Source organism: Canis lupus, chromosome 10 (genome assembly GCF_003254725.2).
Source record: "Canis lupus dingo isolate Sandy chromosome 10, ASM325472v2, whole genome shotgun sequence".
Lineage (NCBI taxonomy): Eukaryota > Metazoa > Chordata > Mammalia > Carnivora > Canidae > Canis > Canis lupus.
In genome coordinates, this window is record NC_064252.1 from 48795727 (window position 1) to 48817208 (window position 21482).

General features: G+C 44.2%; 1 protein-coding gene and 1 long non-coding RNA gene across 2 annotated transcripts in view; both read left to right on the forward strand.

The window, feature by feature from the left end:
• Positions 1-21482, forward strand: part of PRKCE (protein kinase C epsilon) — a 525000-nt gene that overhangs the window by 14980 nt on the left and 488538 nt on the right. The window lies entirely within an intron of this gene.
• LOC112671500 (uncharacterized) lies at positions 8764-18054 on the forward strand. The gene is made up of 4 exons (XR_003143670.3): positions 8764-9039; positions 11544-11770; positions 12512-12717; positions 17929-18054. It is a non-coding gene; the product is annotated as an uncharacterized LOC112671500 (long non-coding RNA).

A 21482-nucleotide genomic window follows, 5' to 3' on the forward strand; every position in this document is an offset into this window, starting at 1 on the left:
CAGGGACACTGAGGATGTTCTGCTGCCTGTGGTGATAGAGTGACAGAGAAGCATGAACCCAATGCTTCTCTCATTCATCTTTCTCTCAATCTTGAGTCTTTTCTCACTTCCACAGGGAAACAGCAGTTTCTTGTGCAGAAAACCTGGGTTTGGGAGCCAAATAGACCACATTGAGTCTTGTTTCTGTCACTTACAAGCTATGTGATCATGGGCATATTATGTCCCCTCTGAGACTCAGTTTACCCATATATGAAAGAGAAATACTGCTACTTATCACATACAATTCTTGTGAGTATCTAACACAGGACCAGGCTCACAGTACTTGTACAACAAACATTGGTTCCTTTCCCCCAACTTTTATTCCTAGCTCTTTTCCAGAATCTTCAACTGTGTCAGTTACTGGGACACCTGGGTGGCTCAGTGGTTGAGCGTCTGCCTTCAGCTCAGTTCGTGATCCCAGGGTCCTGGAATCGAGTCCAGCCTTGGGCTCCCTGCAGGGAGCCTGCTTCTCACTCTGCCTGTGTCTCTGCCTCTCTCTGTGTGTCTCTCATGAATAAATAAACAAAATATTTTAAAAACAAAAACTATGTCAGTTACCTGGTCAGAGTTACCTGGAGGAGTGAATCTACCAAAGGTGTCCTTCTTACGGAAATTTGAAGGCTCTTTGAGTTGTACCCCGAGGAAGGAGAAAAATTCTTATTGAACAGTCTACCATACTGTTTCATCTGACTTCCTGGGTCAAAGGGCATGCATCTGAAACACATGGTCAAAGTGAGGAGCCAGGGTTGAGATGAAATGTGTGACTAGAGGTTATATCTTTGAGTATGGAGCAAGGCACAGGCTAACTGGCCTACTTATGGTGAAAGCTGGGACGCAGAAGAAAAGCTGACCTTTGTAGAGTCAATGAATTCTTCTTTATGACCTGAAGACTTCTGTTTCTTCATCTTTATTTCATTTAATCACTCAGCAAGGGCAGCCCGGGTGGCTCAGCGGTTTAGCGCCATCTTCAGCCCAGGGCCTGATCCTGGAGACTAGGGACTCCTTGCATGGAGCCTGCTTCTCCCTCTGCCTGTTTCTGCCTCTCTTTCTCAATCTAGGTCTCTCATGAATAAATAAATAAAATCTTTTTAAAAAAATCACTCAGCAAGTCCATGCCACTGGTCTTAGTTTCATGTGGCTGTACCATAAACTAGGAGGTTTAAAGCACCAGAAATTTTATTCTTTCATAGTTCTGGAGGCTAGAAGTCTGAAATCAGGGTATCAGTAGGGCCTTACTACCTCTGGAGGCTCAAGGGGAGAATCCTTCCTTTCCTCTTCCAGCTTTTGGTTGTTGTCCTCCTTCTTTGGCTTCCTTGGTTTATGGCCTCATCATTCCAATCTCTGCCTCTGTTTTCTGTTTTCACATCACCTTCTCTGTGTCAGTCTCCCTCTGCTTTACTCTTAAAAGGATATTTGTCATTAAATTTAGAGCCCACTTGGATAATCCAGGATGAAGGCCTCATCTCATGATCTTTAATTTAATTACATCTGCAATGACCCTTTTTCTAAGTAAGGTAATAGTCACAGCTCCAAGGATTAGATTCCAGAAATTAGGAAGTGATCCTGTCTTTTGGAGAGGCCACCATGAAACTTCCTTAAACCAGCCAAATCTTTGTAGATTTCTAACTAACTGATTCATGACAACATGAGCCCAGGTATAACTCCTTCCAGACATGCTTGCATTATAAATATATTAACCTAAAAGAAAAGGGCAATTTTTAATTTAAAAGGAAAAATAATCACTAATATTGGTATTTTAGGCATTACTAAGGAACTGTTTCTTTTCATCATTTTCTTTCCAGAAAGCCCCCTTCCACTTCTCACTGTGTAGGTTTGTATTATATGTTCAGTCCTAAACTAATCACAGGTAAGGGGGTGCTTTGTACTTCCTGCAATTGGCTTAGAGCCTTAGAATGATCAGGAATTCACTCCCGGGACTTGGGAAGTTGGGGAGGATCCAGCTTCTGAGATATACATAACCTCCCATCAAAAGCAAAACAAAACAATCTCAACAAGGAAGTAGGGGGTGGTGGATGGTTGTTGGAAGGCAGCCACCACTCCACATGATCTACCCCCTTTCCCATCAGCTATAGAGCTGACCCCTGCCATTCACAGCGCTCCACCACATGGAACATACCTAGTTGGGGGCATTTGGCTGGAAGGAAGATGTAAAAAAGCATTTGGCATTTCTGCATATACTATCGTGATATTTCTGAAGTGGCAGAGGCTATAGGAGAAAGTATTTATTTATTTATTTATTCATTTATTTATTTATAGAGATTTTATTTATTTATTTGTGAGAGACACACAGAGAGAGAGAGAGAGAGTCAGAGACACAGGCAGAGGGAGAAGCAAGCTCCTCGCAGGGAGCCTGACGTGGGACTGGATCCCAGGTCTCCAGGATCATGCCCGGGGTTGACGGCGGCGCTAAACCAATGAGCCACCCGGGCTGCCCAGGAGAAGGCCTTTGAATTAATATCAACTGGATATTATTAAAAATATTCTTTCAAAAGACAGCTGCCTTGTCATAATGTGAATAACCAAGCATGTCCACTCGGTATTTTTAAATTACTGAGGTTTCTTTTTTTTTTTTTTTAAGACTCTATTTATTTATTCATGAGAGACACAGAGACACAGGCAGAGGGAGAAGTAGGAAGCCCAACGTGGGACTTGATCCCCATCTCCAGGAGAGGGCCCCGGACTGAAGGCAGTACTAAACCGCTGAGCCACCAGGGCTGCCCCTAAACTACTGAGGTTTCAAAGCACCAAAAGGCTCTTTTCACAACTCAGGATGTCTCTTTGGAAAAAGACTCTTGGCTATTCAGATACGGCTGAAAACAGATTGGCAAGAAGTTAGAGGAAGAAAGACCAAGATATCTGCACTTAAATCAGCTCAGAAAAATAAAATAATAAATCAGCCTGGAGACTACAGAGAGATTAGCCATATCTTCCTTGGCCTGATTTTGAACCTGTGACCTGAAGGTAAAGGGTGAACCTTTCCCTCCAGAGGAAATGTCAGAATGGCAATTTTCATGGAGCAGTCCCTGCCATTGAGTTAGCCAGGAACCTCCCTTTCACTAGCTCTTTACTCATGGAGCTTATATTTGCTTTTAATACAAGTTACACCTTGTGAGGCACTGTCTTGATTGTTCTCATCTTGTTATTACTCTTACCTTTCAAGTCTTCCTCAAGTTCCATCAAAATACAAAGTAGCCTCTGGCATCTTACCCACTGAGCAACACTGATAAGAGTTTAAGTTCAGGCAGTAGAGCATTGGAGAAAAACTCTTGCCTTATTATGCAATTATATTGCCTGGAATGTGTCCTACCACACTCATGCTATTATGCCAGAGACCTCAAACTGGCAGCCTCTGGAAATGTCTGGCTTGTAAAATGTTTTACTTTTTAAATGAATTGCCTACTTTAAAAATTATAAAAATGAAAAAAATGGATTCAAATATTTATTGTCTCTCCCGCTCTTTCCTCTTCAAGGACTGCAATTACTTCATATTCTATATGAAATATATATGTTTAAAATTGTTCCACAGCTCAGTGATGACCTTTTCATTAAAAAAATCTTTTTATTAAAAAGAATCTTTTCCACTGTGTTTCATTTAGATAATTTTTATTGCTATTCTTCAAATTCACTCAGTTTTTTTCTTTTGTGATGTCTAATTTGCCATTAATTTCAATGTGGATTTTCCTCTCATATATTGTAGTTTATATCACTAGATGTTCGGGTTTGTGCCTTTTTAATATTGTCTATCTCTATTTAACCTTTTGGAAATATAGAATTGAGTTATACTAACTTTTAATGTTTTTGTCTGCTAATTCTAACATCTGTGCAAGTTCTTCATCAGTTTCAATTATTTCAATTTATTTTTCTCCCCATTATGGGACACATTTTCTTGCTCCTTTGCATTCCTGGTAATTTTTCTTAAGTAGGCTCCACACCTAATATGGTGCTTGAACCCATGACCCCAAGATCAGGAATTGCAGTCTGAACTGAGTAAGCCAGCAAAGCACCCTGCATACCTGATGATTTTTTTTTTAAAGATTTTATTTATTTATTTATTTATTTATTTATTTATTTATTTGTTCGTTCGTTCATTCAAGGCACACACACACACACACACACACACACACACAGGCAGAGGGAGAAGCAGGCTTCATGCAGGGAGCCCAAGTTGGGACTCAATCCTGGGACGCCAGGATCATGCCCTGGGCCAAAGGCAGGCGCTGAGCCACTGAGCCACCCAGGGATCCCCCTGATGATATTTTATTGGATGCTAGATATTGTGATTTTTAACTTGTTGCACAATGGACATTTTTATTTATGCTTGAATATTCCTAAGCCTTGTTCTGGGGTGCAGTTAAGTTAGTTGTAAATACTTTGATTCTTTTGGATATTACTTTTAAAATTATTAGGCAGAACTGGAGCAATGCTCAATTTAAAACTAATTTTCCCCACTAATAAGGGAAGATCTTTCTAAATACTCAATACCCTGTGAATAAAGAGGTTTCCCATTCTTGCTGATGGGAAGAGGCATCCTTCCTAGCACTAGGCACTATTCTTTCTAATGCTCTCAGGTGATTCTTTCTCAGGCAGTACACTAATTGGTACATGGATTAAAACCTGAGGAGGGGGCAGCCCTGGTGGCACAGCGGTTTAGCGCCGCCTGCAGCCCGAGGTGTGATCCTGGAGACCTGGGATCGAGTCCCGCATCGGGCTCCCTGCATGGAGCCTGCTTCTCCCTCTGCCTGTGTCTCTGCCTCTCTCTTGCTCTCTCTGACTGAATAAATAAATAAATCTTTAAAAAAAAAAAAAAAAAAACCTGAGGAGGTCCTCTTTACATATCCAGAGTATCCCCCTCTGTACAATACTGTGTGTTATACCTCTTCAGTACTATGTCATACAGTTTTTAGCTACTGTCTCCCAGGCTGTCAACTATACCTCCCCAGCTCAGCAGTCCACCAGGGTCTATCTGGATTCCTCCTCACTGCACTATGGCCTGGAAACTCTAAAGTCATTAAGCTGGGTCAATCATAGGGCTTGCTTTGTTTGTTTCCCATTTCAAAGGGATCATTATTTTTAAAAAATATTTTATTTATTTATTCATGAGAGACACAGAGAGAGAGAGAGAGAGAGAGAGGCAGAGACACAGGCAGAGGGAGAAGCAGGCTCCATGCAGGGAGCCCTATGCGGAACTCGATCCCAGGTCTCCAGGATCACGCCCTGGGCTGAATGCAGGTGCTAAACCGCTGAGCCACCCAGGGATCACATCCCAAGGGATCACTATTCATTATTGCCTGACATCAAGCATCTTGAAAAAAAAAATCATTGCTTCATATATTTTGTCTTTTTTATGATTGTTTTGATGGATAGATAAATCCTATCCTTGTTATTCTTAGTTGGAAGTGAAAGATTTTATCTGCTTGAATTTTCTTTATTTACATTTCATATAATAAAATAATACATGTTTAAAATTCATTAAAAAGTAAATCTACAGGGGCCCTGGGTAGTTCAGTCAGTTAAGCATCCAACTCTTGATTTCAGCTCAAGTCATGATCTTGGGGTCATGGGATTGAACCCTGCGTCAAGCTCCACACTGGGCATGAAGCCAGCATGGGATTCTCTCTCTGTCCCTCACCCTCTACCCTTTACCCCACCATCCCCTCACACTGCCTCTCTTTCTCTCTCACTCAAAAAGAAAGAAAGAAAAGAAAAAAAGAAATCTACAAACATCAGTATTTCAGGAAAGATCAAGTAAGTAATTAAAAAACTGGACAGAATGCTTGGAGAAGTGATCGGAAGACTCTGAAAAGTAAATGGTAGCAGACATAATGACCTGAGCCAAAGGCAGATGCTTAACCAACTGAGCCACCCAATGCCCCTGATTTTAGAGAGTTAATGCAATAACAGTCAAAATCCGCGAAGGACTTTTTATAGATATAGGGAGGCTGATTCTTTTCATGTACATGAAAAGGCAAAAGATCTAGAGTAACCAAAATAATTTTGGAAAAGAAAAACAGAATTTGAGGACTCATGCCATTCAACTTTATTTTATTTTTTTTTTAATTTTAAGATTTTATTTATTAGAGAGAGAGAGCATGAGCTGGACGGAGAGGGAGAGAGAATCTGAAGCAAACTCTGAGCTGAGCACAGAGTTAGACACAGGGCTCAGTCCCACAACGGCAAGATCATGACCTGAGCCGAAACCAAGAGTCAGCCACTTAACCGACTGAGCCACCTAGGTGCACCTCACACTATTCAATTTTAAAACTTAATCTAAAGCTAAGTAATCAAGATAATGCAGTACTGATGAATTTTTAGACCTAAATAAAATAGACCTATGGAGTAAGAGTCTAGAAATAAATCATTACAAATATGATCAATTGATTTTTTTTAAAAAAGATTTATTTATTCATTCAGAGAGAGCGAAGAGAGAGGCAGAGAGAGGAGCAGGCTCCATGCAGGAAGCCCAATGCGGGACTCCATCCCAGGTCTCCAGGATCACACGCCGGGCTGCAGGCGGCGCTAAACCGCTGTGCCACGGGGGCTGCCCTGATCAATTGATTTTTAAGATAGATTATTTTACTGAGATAAAATTCATGTCGATAAAATTTACTGTTTTAATCATTTAAAAATGTACAATTCATGATCAATTGATTTTTTACAAAGGTAGGAAAACAATTCAGTAGATAAAGGATAGTCCTTTCAACAGATGAAACAACTAGACATCTATATGCAAAAAAAATTGGACTTCAACCTATACATCAATGTATTTTATAGAAAAATTAGCCTCAAATGGATCATAGATCTACATGTAAAATCAAGAGTATAGATTTTATTTTAAAAATCATAGGAGAAAAAAATTGTGACCCTGAGTTGGGCAAAGGGTTCTCAGAAATTAAAAAACTGACCCATAAAATTAAAATTGAAACTGTTTTCTTGCAAAAGACATTGTTAGAAGAATTACAAACTTGGAGCAAATATTAACAAATTACATATCCAACAAAGGACTTGTATCCAGAATACAGAAATAAACTTCAAAACAATAAGAGAACAACCCAGTTTAAAAAATAGGCAAAAGATCTGAATACACTTCACCCAAAAAGATGTAGATATCGTTGATTAGCACATGAAAAGATGCTCAGCATCATTAGTCCTTATGAAAGTGCAAGTTAAAACCACAACAAAATACCTATTAGAATGACTAAAACAGCAGCCGAAATGTTGGTGGGGATGCAGACCAACTGGAACCATCATATGCTGCCATATGTGTGGGAACGCACAATGGTACACTCCGGAAACAGTTTGACAATGTTGTTTTTTTTTTTTTTTTCTTGTCTTTTTAAATTTTTGTTGTCATTGTAGGTGGCAGATGGGAGCTATGGCAGTTTCTTATGAAGTTAAGTATATATTTACTGTATAATCCAACAGATCCCATTCCTAGATAATTACTGTTAAGAATTGAAAACTTATGTTCACACAAAAACCTATACACAAATCTTTATAGCACCTTTATTCATAATCACAAAAAAAAACTGGGAATATCCTAAATGCCCTTTAATAAGTGAATGGCTAAGAAAAACATAGTATACCCTTTCAGGGGATCACTACTCAGTGATACAAAGGAGCACATTATCAATACACTCAACAACATGGATGAAGCTCAAAGACATTCTGCCAAGTGAAAGCAACCAGTCTCACAAGGTTACATATGTAAGGTTCCATTTACATAATATTCTGGAAAAGGCAACACAATAGAGATGAAGACCTAATCAGTAGTTGCTAGAGGTTAGGGATGGGGGCAATTTTACTACCAGAGCTAAACAAGGGAATTCAGAGCCGGTAATAGAACTGATCTATTCTAATTGGGGTGGTGGTTGTACACATCTATACATGTGTTAAAATTCATAGAACTATACACATACATATACATACATTTTACTCTTTGTAAATAAAAAGGATACGTCTATTGAAGATGCATGTTCAAATGTTTAAAATGTTAAAGATGCACCATCAAAGAGTTTGGAAGTGGTTTGGAGTGGAAGCAGGCCCCTCATTTTACAGTTGGAGAAACTGAGGCCAGAATGTGAAAGTAACTTAAGGCCAAAAAAAGTATGAAGCAACCATAAGAGTGTATTTTCTTTTGGGAACTCTTTGCTGCCTGCCTTTCTCACCGCAAGCCTACCCAGCCAGGTTTAATTTGGCCTCTTTTTCTCAAGGCAGTTTCTAAATTCAGAGTTTTCTGTAAGACAGAATAGAATCATAGTTATATGTGCAAGTTAAAATCTGTATGTATTAAAAACATACATATGCTATTTTATAAAGTGTGCCGTCGGCATGATCCCAGCTCCTGGTGGACAGACATAGGGCTGTTAGGGAAGATGTATACAGGATGCCAGAGACTGCAAAACAAACAAGCAAATAAATGGGTGGGCCCTGGATCTAGAACACTTGTGTCTGAATCCAGGCTGTGCTACATACGAGTGGTGGGACCCTGGATACACTGCTTAGTTTTCCTCCATCTCACCATCTGTAAAATGCACCCCAATTTTATGTACTAGTAAGAGATTTTTAAAAACCTTGCCAGCAATTATAGTGTGACACAGAACTTATCTTGGATTATAAGATGTTAAAATGTGATTTTATTTCATTTTTTTAGAGAAGCGTATCTTAGAACTGGAGATATATGGTAATATTGTTCCACTGAGTTGTTTTGATGATAAAAGAAAAGTTGTTAAAATTAATGCCTGGCACATAGTTCTCAATTTAATGGTCGTTAGCTATTATTAGGATTATTATTGTTGTTATTATTACCACTACTACTATTACTATTTTAAGAAAGGAATAGCGGAACTTGTATTGTAATAAATTGTTAAATGCCCCTCCCCCTCCATCCTGCCTTCTGCAAGCTCCACCCACTTTGCTGTTGATTTTTCAGGCTTGGGCACAGGCAAACGCAGAATGTGTGGACGTCACCAGAGGAAAAACGTGAGAAACATTTACCACTTCTCAATTCTCGTTAGAGAAAAACCACAACGACACTCTGCATGTTGTGTTGGCAAGGTTGTTTCTTGCATTGGCACATACACTTGTTCCCACGAGATGAGGGAGTCAGAGCGGGAACTTGAACTGAGTAGTGTGTGTGTCAATCCTACACTGAGGGACAGGGGACAGGAAGCTGTGTGTAAGGTGGTGAGACCATGGACCCAGCCTGCATTTCTGGCTTTGCTGCTTGCCTGCCATGTGGCTCGATGCCATTTCAGTTTTAGTTTCTTCTCTGTGAGACAGAGAGAAATAATTACTACTTTATAGCCACTGAGAAGTATACATAAATTCGGGTTCCAGTTGGGTTAAAGGACTGGAAAACTCAACCTGGCTGCAAAGGGAAGCTAGTTAGCCATGTGATTTGTTTCCTTATTATTTATATTTTTATTCAAGTTCCTGACTTGTAGGAAGGAGTAGTATATAGGGGGATACCCCAGACCTGTTTCCAGGGCCATTCTTTTCTCTTTTCTTTTTTCCCTTCCCTTCCCTTCCCTTCCCTTCCCTTCCCTTCCCTTCCCTTCCCTTCCCTTTCCTTCTTTTCTTTCTTTCTTTCTTTCTTTCTTTCTTTCTTTCTTTCTTTCTTTCTTTCTTTCTTTCTTTTCTTGTTTTTCTTCTCTCTTTTTCTCTTTCTCTCTCTCTTTCTTTCTTTCTCTTTTAGAATGAGGGGGTGGGTAGAGGGGCAGAGGGAGAGAAAGAATCTTAAGCAGGTTTCATGCCCAGCACTGAGCCCAACCTGAAGCTCAATTTCACAACCCTGAGATCATGACTTGAGCCAAAATCAAGAGTCATATGCTTAACTGACAGCCACCCCAGGCGCCCCTCAGGGTCATTCTTATTGGGATGCTGGGCCCAGCTCAAATTCTTTTGTGAGCTTGGATCCTTCACCCAAACCTTGTTGTTCAGGAACTACCTGGTTAAAAGGCTATAAGTAGCTTTGGGAGAACTGTCAGTGATAGAAAAAGGATTAAAAATGAAATATTCTTTAGGGAGTCAATATAGAAAGAAATTTCCTGAGAGGGACTCAGTGCCAGGTACTGTACCTATCTGTAATACAATATTTATTGTTATTCTGGAGAGGAGTTGTTACAAACTCCTTGTTACAGTTGAATAAACCATTTGAGAGGCAGGTGATATGCCCAAGATTCTATAAATGAAGTCCCTGACCTTCCAGGCTGGATGCCACCCCTACCCTCCCACCCTTATCCCTGTTGTGCTGTGCTGAATTGACAGCCACTTGCCAGCCCATTCCAACTGCCCAGGTGACAGTGCTGAAGCTTCTTAATGAGAACTACTGGTCTTCTAAGCACCGGCTAAAGAGCCTTTCTTCCTTTTGTTCTTTCATTTAACACCTATCCATTGAGAGCCTCAGCTATGCTCTAGAGTACCCCAGGGAATTGGACACACAGCCCTGAATCAGGGAGTTCACAGAGTAATGGGAAAGACCACAAGTAGACCCAGGTTTCACGTGGCCCAAAACTTAAACAACTTCTATAAGCCCTCTTTAGGAAAAAGAATATAAAATTAGCTAAAGGCTTTTGCAAGGAGCAAGGGAGGACCCTAAAGTTTAAGCAAGGGGAAGCCAACGACCTACATTGACAGTGACATGTATTCAGGGCTAATGGGGGCTCAGAGGAGTCTCTTGGAAGAAATGCCAGCTAAGCTGCGACACCCCACCCCTGGATGGGCCACGGAGTCCTGGCAGAGGGAATAACAGGGCACAGCATCCACTGATGGAAAAAAATCTGCCACAGTTCTCAGGGAGTGAGAAGAAAAGCATCTTTTCTCCTCTTTTCCCTAACCCCCAAGACACCAGGGTCCCTCCCAAAGTGCAGGGCCCTGAGTTGGCACATCCTAGAGTTTAACAGGACTAGCCGTAGGCAGGGCTTCTCTACCTTTCCTCCCAGCTGTTTGAGAAATCTTGGGTCCCAGGAGAAAGCGCTCAGGCTTGGTGTCTACGCTTCAAAGAACAGGAACCTGCATTGGCATTTGTAGGAATAAAGCAATCCAGAAGAAGCTTTCCATGCCAGAGATTAACCAGTGGTGCAACAGGTTCCAAGAAAGAGATGACAGGAGAAGGGAGGAAGGAGAAGTGGAGAGAGACTGACTTTCAAAATAAAATCCTACAGGGATGCCTGGGTGGCTCAGTGGTTGAGCATCTGCCTTCGGCTCAGGTCCTGATCCTGGGGTCCTGGGATCGAGTCCTTCATTGGGCTCCCTGTGGGGAGCTTGCTTCTGTCTCTGCCTATGTCTCTGCCTCTCTCTGTTTCTCTCATGAATAAATAAAGCATTTTTAGAAAAACAAAATCCTTCAGTGAAATAAGAACTTGAGAGACATCTATCCTAACCCAGAGGAGGGTGATGTTAGTACCTTCTCCAAAAGCAGGGTGCCCTAGTAGGTGTAAGTTTCAAAGGTGGGGTTCTGAATACCCTATTTCCTCTCTGTGCAGCCAGTACCTTGCCTGTTCCACCATGATGTGAATGCACCCTCACAGTCCTGGGCAGAGAGTGGATAGAATGACTTGCACGTTGGAGCCCATGTCTCCATGCAGCCCATGAGCTGGAGCAGCAGCCTGTGTCTTGCAAGACCATGAGGCATCCTTGGAGGGTCATTTTCCCCAGAAAATTCCAGAACAGAACATTCAACCCACTAAGCCTTGACCTTTACACAGAAAAGGTTGGTAACGTTAGTCATCATAGGAAAGCTCCTTCTAGGAAACCAGGGCCTGCTTTGGGCTCTGCTCCTGTGTGCACTTGAGTCCTCCACCTTCTCTGAGTTGCTTTTTCTTCTCAGTTACCCCATAGGTAAAATGGGAATAATGATACTTGCCCTGAACTTGTGGTTGAGAAGGGAGCAATAAAGGGAGAATGGATATAAAATCTCCCTAAAAAGTTCAGAGTACAGAATATTTTTACATTTGAAGTCTCTGCCTTGTGACTCACTCCACCTTCCAAGGTCATCTGGGGGAAGGACCTTGACCAAGTTCATTTGTGGGTTGAGAATGGACCCTTCTCCCAGGGAACAATAGGTGTTGTCTCTTGCCATATCACACCTGCACCAAACCTGAGAGCAACCTGGCATTGTAATGGGCAGGGGGGAGGTGCTGGAAGAGCATCCTCTCCGGACACCTGTAGCTCAAAACTGCTCTCTTTCTCCTGCTCATCACCCTTCTCTTGGCCCACACCTGCACCTGCATCTTTTCTCACAGCTGCAGGGTCCTCATAGCTCTTTTTCATACATCAAGTGGGAAAAGAATAAGGAAAACAGAGAAGGGATCAAATTTCTACTCTTGGTTAACCCAAGGGGAGCATCCTGATCTCCAGCAAAGGAGGGAAGGACCTAGTGGGAGCTGCTGCTCTCTGCTCACCTCTTCTTCTTGGTTCTCTAATAGACTATGTTTCCCAACCTCCCTTGCAGGTATGTATGGCCATATGACTAAGTCATAGCCAGTGGAATGTAGGTGACTTCACCCATTAACAACCTTCCAGGCTCCGTGCTCCAGGCCGTTCCATGATCTTTTCTCTTTGTGGATGGTTCCATTGGCTTCAGCCCCCAGAGTGACTGTGGAAGCCTGGAGAGACAGGGCCACCCTTTTGACCTGTTCACTCATTCAGTACTGTTAGGTGAGTAAGAAATAAACATCTATTGTGTTTGAGCTTTTATACACTGTGAGCATACCTGTTGGAACGGTTAGCCTACCCTAATTTATACAGAGCAGAATAGCCCACAAGCCCTGCCCCCTCCAGGAAGCCCTTGCGCATCTCTTCCCCTTTTTCTACCCTTTCCAGCTCTATCAATTGCTATTTAATGGAATGTTAACTAAAATTTAGTCTAGGGACTCGTGTCTTTATTTTATGACATACCTAGCAAAAAAGATGCTTAATAGTCACCTGATAGATTTTCCCTGCTGTGCATTTCATGGGCAATCCTGCCTCTGATATTCTATCACCATTCTATTTCCAATTTCCATCTCGCTCCCTTCTTGAGGGCTTCTCTTACCACTCCATGCCACAGTGATCTGTCCTCCTTTCAAAGTTCACTGCACCTAAGGTCACCGAGACAACTTTTGCATTAAATGTCTTAACATTCTGCAGTGTAACTGAAAAATAATGATGCATTTAAGAGATGGGAAAGACCAAGTAGAGGAGAAAAAACTGGAAGAGAAAAGTCAAGGAGGCAGGCAGAAAACTTTGGAGAGCTCAGACGTCATGGAAACCAAGGGAAGAGAGCATTTCAAGGAGGGAACAGTATCAGGTGGTACCAAAAGAGTGGTTAAGTACGCTGTGGACTCCACAGATAAGCTTGGCGGGGTGGAGACAATTGGTTCCCTCAACAAGAGGTGTCTCGGAGAGCCCCAGCATCTGTGCTCAGGCTTAGGTGGGATGGAGAGTAAGAAGAGGAGACAGGAAGCATATATAACTCTTAAGTTTGGGGAGGAGAAGAGGTTTGAGAGGTGGCCAAGAGCAATGTGAGGTGAGGCAGAGTGTGAGATGGTTTTTAGGATGGGTGAGTCTAATGGGATGGGGAAGAATGGCGGGGTTGAGGGGGGGCTGAGGGAGAGAATGAGAGGTGGCCAGCAGCAGAGTCCCCGAGAAGTCAGGCTGGGTCACAGGTCCAGGACACAGGCAGGGCCTTGGACTGGAGGGACCCTCTGCCGTGACAACTGGTGGGATAGAGGAAGGATGCTTGTCCTTTCTTCCTTCCTAAGTGTTTGTTGGGTTAGGTGGCAGAAAGTCACGGGAGCCCTGGGCTGATGGTTCAGTGTTTTGTCAGAAAATGAAACTGGGTTATCTGCTGGAATGAGAGGAGCAGCCGGGGGGGGGGGGGGGGGGCAATTCTCTCCCACTCCCAATATTGCCCATTCTGGGGGGGGACAGTAGGGTTCCTTGGCTCTCTCTCACAGCCCTCACCTCAGCTTCAGGAGCTCACCTGCAGTTTGACGTCAGGAAAAAGGTGGGGTGTGTCCCTGGGGCCCGTCGGGAGGTAACAACATTCCTTTACCTTCAAGTTCTAACTTCTCTGAAACCTGGACTGCTTCTCCTTCATTGTTCTTCCTGAACTCAGCATGGATTTAACCGGCAAATGGATGGCCTATTGTCCTGATGCAGTGATAGGAACAGAATTCATTTTGAGAAGCTTAGTTGTTAAAAAAAAAAATTCTTTTTAAGATTCAGCATGGTGTTTTCATAGGGCAGGTGCTCGCTGGCTGCGTTTGTCTCCTGTTCATGATGGGCATGTGGTTAAGGCCACTGGTCCCATGCCCTGTGGTCTGCCCCCAGACTATCCCTTTAGCTGGTCAAGGAATCCCAGTGCTTCCAGCTTTGGGAGCCCGGCTGGGCGGCCTCGCATTCGCCAGAGGGCGCCGTCGGCTCGCGGAGGCCCTGGGCCGGGAGGTGCGGCCGCCGGGCTGCCCACGGGCCCAGGGACTAAATCACCTTATCACTCCGTCCTCGGTTGCGGCGCAGTGGAGCGAGCCAATCGTTGCCAAGGCGCTCATCTGTACAAGCAAGAGAGAGGCGAACAAGATTTGTGACACTCTTCTTATTTCAGAGTGTCATCCTTGTGACAAGTATTTATAGAGAGGGCTGTACCCAGTATGTCCGAGATCCTGGAGATCCTGGAGAGTAAGTACCCAGATGAGTCATACTGCACCTCCAAACTTAAAGACCTTTTGGGGAAGTGGTACAATTAAGACAGGTCCCAAATAAATACAAAACAAAACAAAACACTAGTTCAGGCAGAGGTCAAGACTATGAGGAGAAGCAAGGGGAAGTGGTTGGGAGGGTTCAGGGAGGAGGATCTATAGTTTCAGATAGAGGAATAAGGATTGGGACAGGGAGGGGTTAGGCCTTAAAAGAGAGAAGATTTGGGCATCTGGGTGGCTCAGTGGTTGAGTGTCTGCCTTTGGCTTAGGTTGTGATCCCAGGGTCCTGGGATTGAGTCTCACATCAGGCTCCCCCCAGGGAGCCTGCTTCTCCCTCTGCCTGTGTCTCTGCATCTCTCTCTCTCTCTCTCTCTCTCTCTCTGTATCTCTCTTGAACAAATAAATAAGATCTTAAAAAAAAAGAAGAAGAAGAGAGAAGGATGCATCATATCTCGGTTGCAACAAAACCTGTGGGTTTAACTAGTTCAGATTGTACATCTGTTACACCTAAATGATTGTCATCGGTGACAAGAAGGCAATATTCCCTGCCCTGGAGACTTCGCTCCTTACTCTTTAAAGGGAAATTAGAAGTAGAAATGGATTGACCAAATGTTCAGAATGGATTAGAGATATATAACCTAATTTGAACAGTCAGATAAAAAAGTGGTGGTGGTGGTGGCGGGGAGGCGCCTGGCTGGTTCAATAGCTAAGCAAGTGACTCTTGCTCACCAGGTTGTGGGTTTGAGCCCCACAATGTGCGTGGAGCCTACTTAAAATTAAAAATAAAAAAAATGGTTTCACTGAACAGTAAGATCAATTCTTCTGCTAAATGATGAATTAGCCACCAGAGTGCACAGAAACAGCTGTTTGCACTTGGTGCAGGTATCATAAAACTATATACCAAAGATGTATCTAATTGGTGTTAGGAGACAAGACTCAAGGATAGAGAAGTTGAGGAAGAATCGAGTCCTTTAGTTTTAAGGACTGTGTTTACACGTATCCCCAAAACCTAAGAAAGAACTCTGTGAATATCATAGTCCACCAAGAGTTATAATAAATCTCTTAAATCCTATTGTGTTAAGGCCAGTTAAGTTTGGAACCAATTATTAAAACATCATGGACCTTTGATTTACAGAAATTTTGTTTCCAAGGCCTTAAAGTATAATTGGAATTCTTATCATTAAATGACATTTCATTGGTTCTAATGTGACAGTGTAGGAAAACCAGTAAACTCCAACTAGGAAGCCTAAGAGTTGATTTGAGACCTCTAATTAATTCCTTCTTTGGTTATTGTGAAAAATTCCCTTGTGTGGCAAGTCCATTAACTTCTCTAGGTCTCAGTTTCCTCATTTCATAGAGGAATTTAATAAGAAAAAAGAATATCAAGAATCACACAGGTGATCTCCAAAATCTTGCAGCATGTAACAAATAAGTATTAGTTCTATTGTGTCCAAATGCCCCCTTGCTGTGGATTTGGTTCTGAAGTCGCCCGTAGAACCTCTAGGTCCTGTGAGATGAAATGTTCTGTTCTGAGAGAAGGGGAGAGGGCCTGAGGTGGCTGCTGGTTCTGATACAGGCTGGATTCTCTGTGACATCTCCAGTCTTTTGCATGCCAGTGGCCCAGGGCCAAGGGGGATCAAACAGTTTCCCTCTTTTTTTTTTTTTTAATTTTTATTTATTTATAATAGTCACAGAGAGAGAGAGAGAGAGAGAGAGAGAGAGGCAGAGACATAGGCAGAGGGAGAAGCAGGCTCCATGCACCTGGAGCCCGACGTGGGATTCAATCCCAGGTCTCCAGGATCGCGCCCTGGGCCAAAGGCAGGCACCAAACCGCTGCGCCATCCAGGGATCCCCAGTTTCCCTCTGATTGTGATTGTTGTTACCTCTAAATTTCTTTTTCTTCTTCTTCTTTTTTTTTTTTTAAGATTTTGTTTATTTATTCATGGGAGACACAGAGAGAGGCAGAGACATAGGCAGAGGGAGAAGCAGGCTCCCTGCGGGGAGCCTGATGTGGGACTCTATCCCAGGACCCCGGGATCTGCCCTGAGCCGAAGGCAGATGCTCAACCACCGAGCCACCCAGGCGTCCCCACCTCTAAATTTCTGTAGCACTTTCTGACTGTGCTTTTACCTATCATTTACTGTGTGCTGCCTTGCGTCATCTTTCTGCCCCTGATATTTGAGGACAGGGTCTATGGTGTTGTTCACTGTTCTTCACCAGATAGCCCAGTCTCCTCACCCCTGCACACAGGAGAACTTCCCAGTCCTGAAGTGGTTGGGGGTGAGAGGCCACATGACTGGTTCTAGCTAACAACCAGTGAGCAAAAGTGAGTGTCACTGAGCACATCCAGTGGACTAGTTAGGTGCCTGGATAAGACCCTTGAGAGGTTCTTTTGCTTGCCGCCTATGACCACCTAAGTTCCAGATAGTGACTTATCATGCAGGAGGGAGAATGATACCAACGCAGAGCAGAGCTCCCAGCCAACCTGCCATGGACTTAGAGCAGCGTGAGGAGAAACCTGTTATTTTAAGACCATGGGATTTGGGACTATTTATTACAGCAGTATGACGTGGCCCGTTCCGACTAATAAAGGGTCACTGTGTGTCATCATCTTTGCTTCTCCAGTGTTCCAAATGATGTGGGACTCAATACCAACTGCTAAATAAATGTCTGAATTGATCTTCCTAGTTCACCTGCTGGAATAGGAATCATCAGTTTATCTATTTGTCCTCCCTAGAGCACCTGCCCCAGGATTGAGAACATAACAGGTACATAGCAAGGCCCATGGATTAATTTATATACTTAAAAGTCCCAAGATGCAGGGCACCTGGGTGACTCAGTGGGTTGACTTTGGCTCAGGTGGTGATCTCAGGGTCCTCAGACCAAGTCCTGTATCAGTCTCCCCACACAGCAAGGATTCTGCTTGTCCCTCTCCCTCTGCCCTTCCCCCTGCTCGTGCGCTCTCTAAAGAAATAAGTAAATAAAATCTTTAAGAAAAAAAAAATGTCCCAAAATGCAGCCCAACATCACCGCCAAAGATGTGGTACATGATGTTACTTTCCAGACAATGCCTGAGGGAGTGGGATCCAGGGTCAAAGGAACTGAGGAAGGAGGAGCAGCAGGCCACCTCCTGCCTGCATCTGCCTTTAAGCTCTATGGGCTTACCTCTGATCCCTCCATCTCTTTGCAGATTCTGAGTGAAGCTTGGTCTCTGGGTCACTGCAACAGAGTTCAAAGCAGAGACAGGGCCAAAATAAGAAGACATGGCAGGCCAGACATAGACCCACAACAAGAGGAAGGACCTACCGTGGGGTTGGGAATGGGGCTGGAACTCGGGTGGGGCTAGGCCAGGCAGGGCCAACAGAACTCTGGAAGGTTTCCTGTGTCATTGCATGGCTGCATATGCCATCAGATGGCCCAGGTGGTTGAATTCTGTTCCTCGTAGCATGTGTGGAATGGATGACGGTCCCTGACCAGGCCGACCTTAAGCAGAAGCCATTAACATTCTATAAATGGCAACCACTAGCACAGCAACAAAGACGTGAATATTGATATGCTAGTCTGAGGTTCTAGCATCTCCTCTCTGCTTCCTTTAACCCATCCAAACAATACCCACAGGCTGTCTTTTTTTATTAGAGTAGATCATCTTAAGACGTGGATCTTCTATCTCTCTAACATCCCAAGGTGTCTTCTGGGGGGAAATTGCAAAAGATAAATATATCCATCCCTGCACGATTACTTTTTTAAGGTATTAACTCTGGTTATGCTATTCCCCACCTGAGAATGATCAGTGTCTCTGAAGGAAAAATTTCAACTCATTTATAGGCTCCACAGAGTCTTTATGCCATGCAACCTACTGCACCTCCTCTTACTGCCTGCCAGGCCCACCTGATGGCTACTCATCCCAGTCAGCTGTGCTCTGACCTACTTGGGCTCTGCATACTCTGTTCTCATTGCCTCCAGCACCCTTCCCTCTCCTCTTTGCCTACTGAAAAGTCTAGGCCTGCTGGGGCCATGCCTTCCTCGGGCAAGGGGTGAGCCTGCCTTTGTGCTCTCTCTAGTGTAGCACTTACCCTGTGGCCCCGAGGTCTCTAGTGCAATCGATCTTTTTCCCCACCAGCTTGATTTTCAAAGCACTTTCTTGGTCACCTTTGTTAAATTCTGAAATCATCGTTCTTCCTTTCCCTCTCCCAAAGATCACAAAATAACTAGGCCATAGTTGGAATCCAAAGGGCATCTTACTCAATACCAATGCCAATCTCTGTCCTATCTTCCAGGACTGCATACAGGGGCCTAGAGAAGAATAGAGTAGGCAATAATTATTGATTGGAATTTTGCTTTCTAAACTTTCCCACCTATAAGGGCTTGTTTTTCTTTTCACGTGAATCTGGAGCAAAGGGTTATTTTAGACACCTCCCCTCCCCAATCCTCCCCTTCAGGTAAATTTAAGGGTTTTCCTTAAAGAAGCTCACATCCTGCGTCTCCATGGTGATCCTGGAGCATACAGATTTATATTCTGCCAACTTTGAGAGTAAGAAGGTCAGAGATTTATTCAGAAATAAGGATGTAATAAGAGCAAGAGGTTAGGAATGTTTATACCAGCATTTTCCCTTTATATTTAAATATTCAGTACAACACAGGCAGTTTGTTTGGCCAGGTCATTCAACCTCCCCCCCCCACCTCCTTTTCAGACTTGTAATTAAAAGGCATGCACTTGTTGTGATGAGCATCCAGTGTTGTACAGAAGTGTGGAATCACTATATTGTACACCCGAAACTAAAATTACACTGTATGTTAACTAACTGGAATTGAAATAAAAACTTAAAAAGTGGTTAAAACACACACAAAAAAGGAGGCCACCCTGGTGTTGGTCACATCTGAGAATCGCAGCTTGATTATTCACATGGTGTGACAGCCTGCCAACCATACCCAGGTCACAGGGAAGTGCTATTAGAAGTTTGTAGGTTATTGGTTTTAAGAATGCCTAATCACTGAGATGGCAAATAGACCGTATTTATTTATGTATATCTGGGAAGTCTTGTCTGGGGAGGAGTGGAATATGATTATCACGCCAAAAGTTCAAGTTCAGCATGCCCTTAATTCTAAACTTATCTCCTGTGTAATACATTGAAGAGGAAGGATTTGGCCAATGTTTTTCAATACTGCGTACTTCTCCGTTTGCATGATAATCTCAGAGACAAAGAGTACAGAGAAGGTATGAAACACTCATGGATCCCTAAATTCATGAAATCCTTGTCTCTCTAGACTCCTCAACAGGACTGGGGCTAGGGGGGAAGCAAATGGAGCACTCATCATCTCAGGTATTGCATTTCAGGGGCACCCATCAACTCAGTAACAAATGATATTTTAATGCAACATTTAGAATTATTTACATTTTGGATATGCTCATCCACTTTTATATTAATTTAGGTTCTTAAAAATATTGCATTAAGGTATTACTCATTTTGATTACTGTGCTTATTAGTAACCTTTAAATTTTGCCTCTCTGCCAAGTACTTCAGCTCTATGACTGGCTCTACTTCCCAAATGAATTTTCAGAAGATCTAGCCCTACTTGCCACTGCCTTCCATCACATGCCCCTTGAAGGAGGAAACAAGTTGAGAAAGAATCATGGAAAAAATTCTGATGATCAAAAATATAAAAATTAAACAGCAGCGCAATGTACACCCTTGCACTTTGTCCAGCCAACAGATTTTAAAATACATCTGCTGGTGGGAGTGACCACGTAAGGCATAACTTTCATATCCTGACTTTTTTTTTTAAAGATTTTATTTATTTATTCATGAGAGACACACAGAGGGAGAGAGAGAGAGGCAGAGACACAGGCAGAGGGAGGAGCAAGCTCCACGCAGGGAGTCCCATGTGGGACTGGATCCCCCGAACCTGGGATCACGACCTGAGCCAAAGGCGGATGCCCAACAACTGAGCCCACCTAGGCGTCCCACATCCCGACTTTTTAAGCGCAGGAGAGCTCTGCTGTCCTCAAGACTGCATTTTAGCACTGCCTCCCCAGCTGCCCCATCCTACGGGGCAGGCGGCAGGCGGCGGGAGACGACAGCATCGGGGAGGGCACTGGGAGAGGATCACCTTGGGGCTCCCTGATCATTTCTGCGACCGTGTGCCGCGCTGGGTACCCAGCTGCTTCGGGGGCCGGCCTCCTTCCTCGCCTTTAATCCTCTTTTTAAACCTTTAAGCCACAGGCAACGATAACCTTTTCCGCTGAGAAAAATGCAATGGAGGGATGGGTTTTACATTCTGGCCCACGCTCAGGGCCGCGCCAGATAAGTAAGCGCTCCGTGGGCCGGGCGCACGGGGGGCCGAGGCTCGCACCCTCGCAGCGCCCGGCCCCGCGCGCTCCACCTCCCCGCGCCCGGCCCCGCGGCGGCCGCAGCCAGGGCCGCGCCCAGGGCCTCCGGGCGCTCGTCCGCGGCCCCCGCGCGGGGCCGTCCCCCGCCCGGCCGCCTACCCCGGCCCCGGCTCCCCGCGGAGGAAATTCTTCCCCGGCAGCCCCGGGCTCGCCTCACGTGACCGGCCGCCGCGGCTGCCAGCGAGAGTTTAAAGGTTACGGAGGAAACTAGCGCGGCCGCGGCCGCTCGCCCCCCGCAGGGCGCGCCCCCCCCCCCCCCCAGCTCGGGCGGCCGCCGGCAGCGCGCCCCTCGGAGCCGCGTCCCCCGAAAGGGGCCCGGACGGGCTCCAGGGTGAATCTGCAGTCACTTCGTGGAA